We start from the raw sequence: 13,968 nt of genomic DNA, 5'->3' as shown, positions 1-13,968 counted from the left end.
TGACTTCTAAAGTCCATTCCAATGCTGATGGACATTTGTGTTATTTCCAGGTTTGGGTTATCCTATGTCAACCCTCCCATCTTTTTGTGTTTTTAAATCAACTTAGTTGAGGTATGATATATATATATAATAAAATGCACCCATTCACTTGTAAATCTGTTGCAATCTGGATATTCCCCCACCACTCCAACAAAACTTTTGTTGGCAAAATCACCAATGATCTCCATGTTGCTAAATCCAATGGTCAATCCTCAGTCTTCAACTTTTTTTACTTCTCAGCGGCATTTGACACTATCGATTTCTACCTCCTCCGTGGCATACTTTCTTCACTTGGTTTCCAGAATTTAGCATTTAAGTTTTCTTCCTACCTCACTGACCACTCCATCTTAGTCTCCTCTGCTGATTCCTCTTTTCCCAACTCCTTAATGTTGGAAAACTCAGAGGCTCAGTGCTTGGTCTGAGTCCTTCTCTATCCACACTCACTTTCCTGGCAATCTCATCCAGCCTTTAGCTTTAAATACCATCTGTATACCAACAACTCTCATGTTTATATTTCCATCCAGACTTTCTCCCTGACTTCCAGACTTGTAGATCCAACAACCTGCCTCACCTGTAGCCTTCTCCATCGTGGTATACATAGTCATCTGAATCATCTTTTTAAATTGTTTTTCTCACACACTACATCCAATCCATAGCAACTCCACCTACTTCTACTCTCAAAATCTAACTACTTCTCACCACTTCTGCTATTTGTAACCTGGTCCAAGCCAGCATCATCTCTCGTCTTGATCACTGCAATTGCATCCTATCTGGTTTTCCTATTTCCACTCTTGTGTTAGCAAGAGTAAAGTCAACTCACAACACAGGAGTCATAGCGATCTGCTTATAACATAAGACAAAACATGTCACTCCTCTGCTCAAAACTCGTTAATACAGTCCCATCTCATTAAGAGTAAAGGTCCTGCAATGTAAAAAGTAGAAGTCCCTACAATGGCCTGCAAGCCCACGAAGGATCAGGTCCTTCTTATTTCTTCCATCTTCCTGGTCTCCCCTACCTCCCTCTGCTCTAGCCACCTTAGTAGCCTTAACATACAAGGCATAGCCCTGTCTTGCTGTTTCTTTTGTTTGGTATACTCTTTCCCCATATGAATACCCGGGTAATCCTCTCAACACCTTCAAGGCTTTGCTCAAAAATCATCTTCTCAATAAGTCCTACCCCGATAATTCTGCAATGAGTTCTTCATGCTTTCAATTCCCCTTATTCTGCTCTACTTTTTTCTTTTTCCATAACACTTTATAGCCTCCTAGCATATACATTATTTACCTAGTTAGTAGGTCTATCGTTAATCACCTATCTCCTTACACTAGAGTATAAGGTCGATGAGGGTATACATCTTTCTTTTGCTCATTGATATATTGCAATCTCCAGGAACAGTGTCTGTTACATAGTAGGCACTCAATAAATATTTGTCGAATATCTGAAAGATTAAGAAAATGGGAATTTCTATTTCTCTGTAAAAAGCATTAGTCTCCTTTTTCGGTGCAAAGTCTCACCCTGGTTTGAAAGCTAAAGGACTCATCTGTCAAGTTCCCAGTGAGTGGTTTGGCAATTATGTCAACTACTAGCAGGTCCCCTTAGGTCGATGGACACCTGAGGCTATTTATTTTACTGGTGAAAGGTTGGTGTGAGAGCATTTTGGTCCAGTTCACGAAAACAGCAGTGTTCTAACCAGCAGCTCCAATAAATCTTACACATTCTTAAGCCCATAAGTCCTGGCCTCTTGCCTCTCTACACATCCATTCATCCAACTAAGAAGAACCTCTTGTTGGAGCACACAGGGCCACTTGATTAGCAAGAGCAATGGGAAGAAACACAATCCTCTTCCCTTTCTGCCCTGGGGACACAACTTCAGAGCAACAAGCTCTTTGCCCAGGACAGGCGGAATGTGACAAGTAAGACTTTGCATCTCTTTCCACATACACCAAATAGCTTGCCCACTGTCCCGAGTCAGTTAAAGTTAACACATGGTGCCATGAATTTATATTGATTTATTCCAAGGTAATTTATGTTTGCTTCTGGGACTGTCAGTTACTCTATGACCATCAAAGTCTGTAGAGACTAATGGGCTAAGAAATGGTTCATGCAAAAGGACGTCTTTCTCATGGTAATTTTCTGATTCCATATCTTTTTGCACATTCTCTATTAGAGAACTTTTTACATTTTGCACTATAGTTGTTTACATTTTGATCTTCCCATCTATATACCCCTTACTCATCCTTTGCCCCAACCACTACACTAGCAGTTTCTCATAGCTGGGACTAATGGTTTATTAACTTAGCAATACAGGGTAGTAAGCAAAGGCACAGACTCAGAAGCCATATTGTGTCAATTCCTAGCATTAGTACTATGTGATCTTGGACAAATTACTTAACTTCACTGTCTGTGCCTCAATTGTCTGGCCTGTTAAAGGAGAATAACACTACTGCCTCATGAGGCTGTTGTAAGGATAAAGTGAATTTATATATATATGTACACAAATTTATGTATATTGTAAAAATAAAAATCACTTAGCACAACACCTGGCATATAAGAAGTATGAACACACACACACACACACACACACGTCCTTGTTTACATAATTAGAAGCGCTTTGTGTCTTTGTGAGGTAACAAAAATTATCTGAGATTGTCTTTCAGTGTGACTCCTGCTTTAGAATTATGAATGAGCCAGGTGTTTGGTGAAAAGATTCTAACAAGACATTAAAGGAAAAAAATTAATTTGACCCTGTGCACATACACTCAGAATACATTTTGCCTTCTTCAGGGCTGGGCCAATCCCATGAAACAAGCTCCCTGGCAAACACCCTCAGAGGACTTGGGGTTTCCTCTGTTACCACCAGGGTGTAGAGGAGGAGGAAGCAGGAGGAAAGTTTAGGGAACGTTTTCTGGGCTTCCTCCCCACTCCTCAAAAACACATATTAAGCCTGTGTGGCAGTTATACACATACACGAGTACCTTTGGCCTAGCCTACGTTAGTTAGATCCTTTACGAGTTGCTATAAACGGAATTGTACCCCCCACCCCAAATTCATATGTTGAAGTCCTAACCCCCAATATAATTGTATTTGGAGATAAGGCTTTTGGAAGGTAAATAAGGTTAAACAGAGTCATAAGGTCATAAGATCCTAATCTAAGAAAATTGGCGACCTTATAAGAAGGGGAAGAGAGCAATTTCTCTCTCTCTCTCGCCCCGCGCTGAGGAAAGGCCATGTGAGGACACAATGAGAAGGTGGCCCTCTGCAAACTGGGAAGAGACTGCTCAACAGGAATTGACTGGCACCTGATCTTGGACTTCCCAGCCCCCAGAAATGTGAGACATTTCTGTTGTTTAAGCCACCCAGTCTATGGTATTTTGTTATGGTAGCCCATGTTGACTAAAGCAGGTTGAAACAGGAAGCATACCCAGATAATCCCAATAATGGGTGTTTATTGCCAGGGTTCATGGGGCAGCATGGGATGTCCTTTGCCTCCTTAGCTGGGCAGCCATTCTTGGTCTCCGAGCTTCCCAGGGATGTGTACGGGCTCATGGAGAAAAGGAATAAAGGCTCAGCATGGATTGGGATAACTACACTTTGTTTATCTAGTATTTCTATTTCCTGGCTGAGTGTCCCTGTTGAGCAGTTTGACACCCGAAGTCCTTTCTGGCCTCCTTCTGACTAGCTCAGTCCCAGGGGACTTTGGCTCCAAAAAAATGTGGCTAAGGTAGTGGGGTTGGTTTTATACGGCAAGAAATACGACACCAGAGAATAAACCACTAGCAGCAGTTTCTAAGAAGCAGGCTGTGGGCCCAGCAGGCACCTAAGAACAGCAAAGCGTTCTTCTCATTGTAGAGTCTAGTTTGAAAAGAGCAGTTTTGAGGTCAACCCTCCTATTCTAGTGCTTCTATTATTACTTCCCTAGGGCTGCCGTAACTAAGGACCACAAACTGAGTGGCTTAAAATAACAGAAATGTATCCTTTCACAGTTCTGGAGGCTGGAGGTCTACAGTTATCAGCAGGCTGTGCTCCCTCTGAAATCTGTAGGGGAGAATCCTCCTCTGCTTCTTCAAACTTCTGGTGGCCCCAGGCATTCTCTGGCCTGTGGCAGCAGAAAGCCAGTTTCTGCATCCTGTGTCTTCATATGGGCTTCTTCTCTGTGTGTATTTCTGTCTTCTTTTTTTCTTATAAGGACACCAGTCATTGGATTCAAGCCCACTCTAATCCAGTCTTACCTCATTTTAACGTAACTAATTATATCTGCAGACTCTATTTCCAAATAAAGTCACACTCTGAGGTTCTGGGAGACATGAGTCTGGAGGGGCGCTATTCAACCCACTACACTGCCTTAGTGGAGATCTTCTGTTGAAAATTACAGAAAAACATGTGAGCCAGATTATCAAAATAAGAGATTTTATTCATAGGACACAGGAGTGGTTTACAGACTCTCAGGTCAGTAAAGCTATCAGGCCTCAGGAGGAAGACCCGGGAATTGCACGGCCGTCAGATGGCTGTTTCCTCTCTTCCTCTTATCAGAGCCTCCCTGTGCCTGTCGGCTTCATTCTTTTGCAGCTGGCTTTCTCTGTGGCTCCATGCCCTTGGCCAGCAGCAGATGACCAACTCATTGCTCCAAAGTTTACATTTCTGTTCAAGCAATCAGTCCAAATTGAATAGTCTTGGCCTCAATTCTAAGTTCTCAGGAGGGAGAATCTGATGGACTCATCTAGGACAGATGTTTAATCCTGGTCTAGTTAATTGTGGGTAGGGGGATGGAGTGATAGAGTAAATCCTCTATCTGTCTAGAGGCAGAGGCATCCCAGTGGCTGGAAAGCCAACACTCAGAGAAACGAGAGTCACTGCAAGCTGGATAGATAGCCCAAAAAGGTCTAGACATATCTTGTTTTATAGCATTTAGCAGCATGCAAAGTGTTTTCATTTATACTCTCATTTGATTTGTGCAAATTCATATGGAGTAGGCATAACTAGCATTTTTCCCATTTTGCACATGTAGATACAAACTCAGAGAGATTGAATGACTAGCCCATAAAGACGGCCAGGGTCAGAAGTCACACACAACATTAGGTCGTCTGGGTCCTGACCCGATTCACCTTATTATACAACACAGAAATGTAACTGACTTTGTCATTTTTATTACAATCAATTGTCAGTTATACACAGATTTATTATCCAAGTTCACAAACATAATTTTATAAAAATAAAATTTTACTAGTCTGAAGATTACAGTCATTCTATTCTTGTCTGATGGATCCAACGTTTTTCCCGCTTATTTTCCTTCTTTCCTAGGCCACTGTTTCTTCACAATTCTCCTCCTTCAGCATTATTATTCCTCCAGAAAGTTCACTAGGATTTAGCACACAAAAATAAAAAGGACAATGGTTTTCTTTTTAACATTTAAGCTCAAATCACTCTTCGTTTGCATTTAATGATTTCCTTCTATTAATTCTGGCATCTAATTAATTGACAGTGTTGGGAAAATGGTGTTATACCTTTGCAATCCTTTTATTCATCTGTTTTTATATTTTCATTTTCATTTTCATTTTCATTTTTGAGACAGAGTCTTTCTCTGCCCCCAGGCTGAAGGGCAGTGGCACGATCACAGCATAGTTGGGACTATAGGCGTGCGCCACCATGCCCAGCTCATTTTTATTTTTAGTAGAGATGGGGGTCTCACTATGTTGCCCAGGCTGGTCTTGAATTCCAGGGCTCAAGCGATCGGCCTACCTTGGCCTCCCAAAGTGCTGGGATTTCATTATTCATCTCTTACATTTTCTCTGAGGCTTGTTTCCCATAGTCTCTGGTTCAGGCTCTCTCTTCTCTTTTTTTTTTTTTTTTTTTTTCCCACACATTGCTCTTCCCAATCCTGTCACCTCTTAGTGAAGGATTTTGCTTCCTGTTTACTGAAACTCCCTTAGTTACCCTGGCCTTGTTTAATTCCCTTGAACTTTCTGTCTCTATTTTATGTTTACCTCTTTCAATTATCTCAGGATAAAATCATTCCTCTTCTCTTTAGAGATAAGTTTTCTCTCCTAAAGCTTCCTAGAACCATTAACCTCACACAATTTCCTCTAACAATTAAAGCTTTCTTTCTCAACTTCCTCCTCTTTTGCTTTTCTTGTCTGCTTCTCTCTTTTTTTCTAAGAAAAGCAACCAACAGCAGCCTAGCCTTTGCCTTGCTACCCCTTTCTGTCTTTCCAGCTATACTTCTTGAATAAATGGTCTTTGTTCTCTACCTTAATTTTGGCTTCTTCATTCTTTTCTTTTTTCAGTACAGTGTCATTCTGAAACTTCTCTCTCTCTCTCCTTTTTTAATGTCGTCAATTTCTTTCCTCACTTTGTTCATGTTTTCATTTAAATAGTTAAAAATAGTTACAATAGGTGTTTTAACATTCTTCTCCACTTATTCTATCTCTGTCATTTCTGTGTCTGTTTCCTTTGAGTGATTATTTTTTCTGGTTATGGGTCACATATTTCTGCTTCTTGACTTGTTTAGTCATTTTTTACTGGATGCTGAACATTGTCAGTTTTATATTATTGAGTGTCTGGATCTTACATCTTCCTTCAAAGACCGTTGTGTTTTGTAGTGGCAGGCAGAAAGGTACTTTTGGTTTAGTTTGGCCCTTTTGGGGTTTGTTTTCAAGCTTTGTTAGGGCAGACCTAAAGTAGCTTTTATCCTAGGAACAGTTTAGTAACATTTCCAAGGCATGGCCCTTCTAGTGCTTTCACTGAATGCTCCTAGTGATCAGTGAGGACACTTCCCTCTGGCTGGTCAGCGCTTGAGCAATTCCCAGCCCTTTGTAAGCTCAGGAACTGCTGTTCAGTTCGCAATCTCTCTTCGCTTAATGGAGTTTCACCATATTCAGCAAAGGTGCAAAATGATACCATGCAAATTTCTGGAACTCTCTTTCTGAGAGAGAAACTCTGCAACTCTGCCCTATAATTTCCAGCTACTTCAACCCTCCTGAATTCTGATCTTGGTCTCCTCAACTCAATAAGACCATTGTGTCTTACACGGGTGCCCTTCCCTACTCCATCGCCAGACATGTGTCTTCAGGCAGAAAGCCCGGGGGATCTTAAGGCCACCTTATTCTCAGGGATCACAGTCCCATATTACCTATTGTCCAAAGTCTGGAAACAGCTGTTTCACATATTTTGTCTGTTTTTCTAGTTACTTAAGGTGAATTCCAGTTCCAGCTACTTCATTATGGCCAGAAGTCGGAGTGTCTGAAACTACCCTTTTGAAGAACATCATTGACTGTTTCTAAGTAACCAAAGGATTTCTTTATTCCTCTTGTTTCAGAACAACACTTGGGTCACTGGCCATTGCCTTCTTGAAATTCTGCTCCCTGAACCATCCTACCCCCTTACCATTCCCTCTCTACTTCTTATTATCTTTCCTTTTTCAGAGGGCCTGGTGAGTAGGCAAGCTCAATCATAAAGCAGGTTGTAAATGGCGTTGGCAATTTCCAGTTTGATCAGGGAGCACAGCTGGAGGAACCCAGGCAGTGGTTTTTGTTTTTGTTTTTGTTTTTTGTTTTTTGTTTTTGGCAAAAGTCTCCTTTTTAATCCTCATAGTTAGCATTTAACAAATTTGCTGTTGATTTTGGGCCCACTATACTCTAATTTCTTTTTTATTTATTTATTTAGTTTTGTTTTAGACATAGGTCTCACTCTGTTGCCCAGGTCAGAATGCAGTGGCATAATAACAGCTCACTGCAGCCTCAAACTCCTGGGCTCAAGTGATCCTCCCACCTCAGCCTCCCAAGTAGCTGGGACTACAGGCTCGTGCCACCAGACCCAGTTAATGTTTTAGTTTTTGTGTAGAGATGGGGTCTCGCTATGCTGCCTAGGCTGGTCTCGAACTCCTGGCTTCAAGCGATCCTCCTGCTCTGACCTCCCAAAGTGCTGGGATTACAGGTGTGAGCCGCCTTGCCCGGCCCCACTGTACTCTCATCAATTAGCAGGATGGTTGAGAGCTGGCTGCATTTAATACGTACATATTTCAGAATGAATGCTATTATTTCCCAATCTCATATGGGGTATTTCTCAGGAAAGTATGATCAAATCATTTGAGATTCAAATTATCAAGATTGTCATCTTTGCCAGGTTTGTTGTACTCCATTTTTATCTTGGTAGGTTCTCAACTTGTACAATTCCCCTGTGGGTCCTTTCCAGACCCAATAGTTATTCTTTTTTCTTTTTCAGTTTGTATATGTGTTTCTGTTCTGGGTGGTTTAGCAATACACTAACATTTTTTTTTTAACTTTGTTTCTTATGTCAGATAAGATTAAGTAGGTTAATATCTCTATAGTAATTTATGCTTTTCATTTATTTGGGTTAATGATTCCAGACCCCTACAGGCAGAGGCATCCACACATCCAAGCTGATTATGCTGCCACTGAGATTCAAACCTCATTTTTTCCCCTAAGGATATTTCTATTAATTATATTTAACTCCTACATGTATTTAATATAAAACAAATTTAACTGTATCGAAAGATATCTGTGACAAACATAATAATAATGCTTAAAAGTAATATAGTGTTTCACATCTGTCAAAAGAAAGTAACTCAGATACTCTTATCATTTGCTGTAACTTTTATTTACATTAGATGGCATTAAGATAGCCAGACATCAAGCAAAGAATAATTACGTATCTTTCAATTATTCTTCCAACTCTCTTTCAAGAAACTTGTCAACACAGGCTTGATGTGTTGAGAAATAAAGCCACTTTAAAGGAATCATGATCAAGCTCAAACTGATAATGTTAAAATCAAGGACAATTAAATGTTTGCTTATCCTAGGAGTTAATTTGCTGCCCTTGAGACCTCACTTCACCTCTTCTAAGATTATTTTTAAAATGAACAGATTGATTTTTTACAAAATGCCCCCATGGATAATGGTTTCCTTAAACAAATAGAATGTTTAGAAATCCTGTGCTGTTTTGGCATCCCTGGTTACCTATGTTTAAAAGAGAATTTAGGCCGGGTGTGGTGGCTCATGCCTGTAATACCAGCACTTTGGGAGGCCAAGGCCAGTGGATCACCTGAGGTCAGGAGTTCAAGATCAGCTTGACTAATATGGTGAAACCCCATCTCTACTAAAAATACAAAAATTAGCTGGGCGTAGTAGCAGGCACCTGTAATCCCAGCTACTTGGGAGGCTGAGGCAGGAGAATCGCTTGAACCTGGGAGGCAGAGGTTGTGTGAGCCGAGATGGCGCCACTGTACTCCAGCCTGGGTGACAGAGTGAGACTCTGTCTCAAAAAAAAAAAGAGAATTTAAACTGAAGTTTAACAAATATACAAATATCCACAAATATACAAATATACAACAAGAAAATGGATTCTGAGTCATAGCTATAACTCTTTGTCTTAGCCTAGAAAACAAAGATGGAGGCAAGGGCATATACAAATAGTTTATTATTATTATTATTATTTGAGATAGGGTCTCACTCTGTCACTCAGGCCAGAGTTCAGTGGTGCAATCATGGCTTACTGTAGCCTCAAACTCCTGGGCTCAAGCAATCCTCCCGCCTCAGCTTCCCAAGTATTTGGGTCTACAGGCACATACCATTATGCCCAACTAATTTTTTGTTTGTTTTTCTTTTGTAGAGACAGGGTCTCGCTATGTTGATCAGGCTGATTTTGAACTCCTCACCTCAAGCAATCGTCCTACTTTGGCCTCCCAAAATGCTGGGGTGAACCACCACACCTGGCCTAATATTGTATTAGAAAGAAGGGAGTACAATTCCAGGGCAGCAAGAGTTAGTAAAAAGGAAGTCAGTCGGGGATGGAGGAAAAGCAAGTGCAAAGTGGGGCATCAGGAAGCGGGCTACAGCTTCATGAGATCACACAGTGGGTTGCTTGGCTGGGCTGTATGGAATTATGGTGCACAGAGTGGTCCACCAAGGAGTGAGGGGGATGACTTCATGTGTGGGCTCCTTTGCACCTCCTGTCTCTCTTTGGTCCAAGTAGACCTCACAGAGTGATAACTCTCTAGCACTCTCAGGCTGTGTAACCAAAGACCTCTCCAGGCAGCCAGTGGGGAAGCCACATCCCGAGGCACAGTGCTATCTCTGCATCTGGAAGTCAGGGGAGGTGCCAAAGACTCCACAGTCTGCTTGGACTGACTTGAGAACCAGTTCTGCTACAGCTCTCACTGCGTGGGCGCAATGGAGGCCATGCCTGAGGTAGTCACTCCACAGGAGAAGGTGTGCACCATCAGAGCTGTCCATTCTGCAAGCAGCTCAGAATTCAGTCTGGCAAGTCTGGGGAAGCTCATGAAAAAGCCCATGATTCTCTTTATTGTTGTTATTCAGGCCCCTTTCTCAAAATTCCATTTAAAACACACTTTCTGAGCACCTATTATTAATATTTGCCAGTCTTTCTGCCATAAGCACTAAGATAAAGAAAACAGAGTCCCTGGCCTCAGAAATGAATATAATACAATTTATTATAATAAATACTAAGACCCGGCTGGGCACGGTGGCTCACACCTGTAATCCCAGCACTTTGGGAGGCCGAGGTGGACGGATCACCTGAGGTCAGGAGTTTAAGACCAGCCTGACCAACATGGAGAAACCCCGTCTCTATTAAAAATACAAAAAACTTAGCAGGGCATGGTGGCCCATGCCTGTAATCCCAGCTACTCGGGAGGCTGAGGCAGGAGAATTGCTTGAACCCAGGAGGCAGAGGTTGTGGTGAGCCGAGATCAAGCAATTGCACTTCAGACTGGGCAACAAGGGCGAAACTCCATCTTAAAAAAAAGAAAAAAAAATATATATATATAGTGTATATATATATGTAGTGTGTATATATAGCATATATATTTATACTATATACACTTACGCTATATATAGTGTATATAATATAAATATAATAAATATATATAGTGTATATAAAAATATATACACTAAGACCCTGGGACTATGTATTAGTCTGTTATCATACTGCAATAAAGAAATACCCGAGACTGGGTAATTTCTAAGGGAAAGAGGTTTAATTAACTCAGAGTTCCGCATGGCTTTGGGAGGCCTTAGGAAACTTACAGTCATGGCAGAAGGCAAAGAGGAACCAGGCACTTTCTTCACAAGATGGCAGGAGGGAAGTGAGGGAGAGCGAAGGGGAAAGAGCCCCTTATAAAGCCATCAGATCTCGTGAGAACTCACTCAGTATCATGAGAACAGCATGGGAGAAATCTGCCCCCATGAACCAATCACCTCCCACCAGGTCTCTCCCTCAACACCTGAGGATTACAATTCAAGATGGAATTTGGGTGGGGATGCAAAGACAAACCATATCAGACTTTAAATGAGAAAAATGAATTCCGTCTGGGAGAGAACAAGGAAAGCAACAAAGAAGAGAATGTAGATGAATAAAGTAGCTTCATATGATTCAGCTGAGACTGTGGAAGGGAAGGACAAAGACTAATGAGACACATAGAAGATTAACCAAGAATATGCATCTTATCTCCTGAGTATGGAAATGAGGCTATCTCTGAGTGACCCCTGTAGCAAGTTAGGATCTTTTGCTCCCTCAATTTTCTACTGTGATGGCCACATATAAGACATCATGGCAATTAACAAAAAAGCCAATTAATCATGATTTAAACCATAAGAGCGTTCATTATTGAGTTGGTAAGTTCAAAGCTGGGCAACTCAGAGTAGTTTTGGAAACCAAAACTGTCACCAAGAATCCAGGGTCTTTATTCTGTTCCGCTATCTTCAACTTGTTGCCTTTCATTCTTAGGTTGATTGCCTCGTGATTCCAAAATGATTGCTGCAGCTCTAAACATTACATCTTCATAGAGTAATATCTAGAAAGAGAAGGAAGCAAGGGGACAATAAACGCTTTCTTCTCCAGCATTTTTCTGTTACCAAATAACTCTTTCCCAGAGGCTCCCTTAGACATCCATTTATACCTCATTGACCAGAACTGGGTTGCATGTCCCCACCCTAGATTAATTAGTGGATAAAGAGATTAAGAGTGCCATGATTTAGTTAGATCCAGCAAGATGTATCTGCTGGGGCTGGGTTCATAATTGCACATCAAAATTGGCCTCCTCATTGATGGAGCCAGTGTGTTCTTTCTAACAAACTGATGATGCCACTGTTATGCCTGAAATTCTTCTACGGCTCTTTCTTGTCTATAGGGCAAGTAGAAGTTCCATCACTATTTATGCTTCTTCGTGTCAGCTCTTCAATTTCACCCCCTCCTAATCTGCCAAGGCATGCTGTTTCAGATCTGTGGAATTAGCTGAGATTCCCGGAATGCCCCATGCTTGTTGCTCCTTCTAGTGCTTTGTATAGATGGTCTCTTCTGGCCTTCCACATTGTTTTCATAGCAACTACAACTTATCTTTCAAATATAAACTTAAATGCCTTCTCCTCAGAAAGCCTTCCAGGGTGTTCCTCCTCGGTTTTCTCAAAAGTGCCCTGTTTATAGCCCTTTTATGACATATACAGCCCTATGGTAGTTACTTGTTTCTTCATCTATCTCCTTCACTTGACTGGAAATCCCTAGAGCTTAGCCCAGTACCCAGAATGAAGCAGCCACTTAAAAAGTGACGATTAAGTGAAAAATCCCTATGGTTGTGTGCTTTCAACCTCAACCAGGTCTTTATTGGTTTGATTTGTTGCTGGTTAGATCCTGACCGTGGGCACTGTTTCAGACACTCCTCATCCTGCCACAGCATAAAGTCCAGTCTTTGTCTCTCTCATCCTCAACAGATGATCTTAATGTCTACATTTTTATAAAAAGAATAATTGCCATTTTATTTTTTTCCAGAGGATAGTTTTCCATCCTTAAGACTGAAAACACCTTACACAGGCTTTCGCAGAGGTCATGGAACAGCACCCGTAGGTCTAACTCAGAGAGGGGTATTGGATCCTTCTGGGCTTCATGAGAACGACTCCTGACTACTTTGCCATGAATGGCACAACTCATATCACAATACAGTTTCCATACAGCTGGGAAGCACAGATGTTGAAGACACTCACTTCAGAAATGGCCCTGATGGCTATGGCCTCTACTTTGCTTTTAATGACGAGCTTAATGGCCTTGTCCATAGGCACACATTGGGTGCATTTGTACAGGGAACAGGCTACGTGTGGCCTTGGCCCTTTTTGGCACAACCATTGTTTCTTCTTTTGTCTTTCTTTCTTTCTTTCTTTCTTTCTTTCTTTCTTTCTTTCTTTCTTTCTTTCTTTCTTTCTTTCTTCTTTCTTTCTTTCTTCCTTTCTTTCTCTCTCTCTCTTCTCTCTCTCTCTTTCTTTCTTTCTCTCTTTCTCTCTTTCTTTCTTTCTTTCTTTCTTTCTTTCTTTCTTTCTTTCTTTCTTTCTTTCTTTCTTTCTTTCTTTTCTTTCTTTCTTTCTTTTTTTTTTTTTTTTTGAGACAGGATCTCACTTTGTCACCCAGGCTGGAGTACAGTGGTGTGATCATGGCTCGCTGCAGCCTTGGCGTCCAGGGCTCAAGTGATCCTCCCGCCTCAGCCTCGAACATAGCTGGGACTATAGGTGTGCGCCACCACACCCGGCTATTTTTGTATTTTTAGTACAGACAGGGTTTTGCTGTGTTGGCCAGGCTAGTCTCCAACTCCTGGACTCAAGTGATCTGCCCACTTCAGCCTCCCAAAGTGCTGGGATTATCAGCGTGAGCCACTGTGCCTGGCCGTTGTTTCTTCTTTTCTTTGTCATCTTGGAAGTGAGGACCTGAGAGAGCTTACCTTCTATTTAGAGTTCACTGAGACACTAATTTCAGGGTCTTCGATGTCCCTTCATTAACTTTGACCCTCATTCTCAACATCTAACATTTCTGTTGCTCACTCTCTTCATCTCACTCATCTCAAAGGAAAAGGTCTCTCTTCTCCCTAAGGATCTCACGTCCTCCACCCCCTCCTTGGACCTCTTTCTCCAGAA

At 41.5% G+C, this 13,968-nt stretch overlaps 1 protein-coding gene across 2 annotated transcripts in view; it reads right to left on the bottom strand.

Moving 5' to 3' along the window:
* Positions 1 to 4,595: 4,595 nt before the first annotated feature.
* YEATS4 (YEATS domain containing 4) overlaps positions 4,596 to 13,968 on the bottom strand; it is a 70,124-nt gene continuing 60,751 nt past the window's right edge. Inside the window, exon 9 of one of the 2 annotated variants that reach the window (XM_073020938.1) lies at positions 4,596 to 5,395. The gene's annotated coding sequence lies outside the window, so the exon portion shown is untranslated. Of the gene's footprint in view, positions 5,396 to 10,977; positions 11,868 to 13,968 lie in introns of those variants that run through there. The other variant, XM_073020939.1, reaches the window with a different exon arrangement.

The sequence above is a fragment of the Chlorocebus sabaeus genome, chromosome 11 (genome assembly GCF_047675955.1).
Source record: "Chlorocebus sabaeus isolate Y175 chromosome 11, mChlSab1.0.hap1, whole genome shotgun sequence".
Classification (NCBI taxonomy): Eukaryota; Metazoa; Chordata; class Mammalia; order Primates; family Cercopithecidae; genus Chlorocebus; species Chlorocebus sabaeus.
Note: the sequence above shows the minus strand (reverse complement) of the source record. Positions and strands in the feature narration are given on the sequence as shown.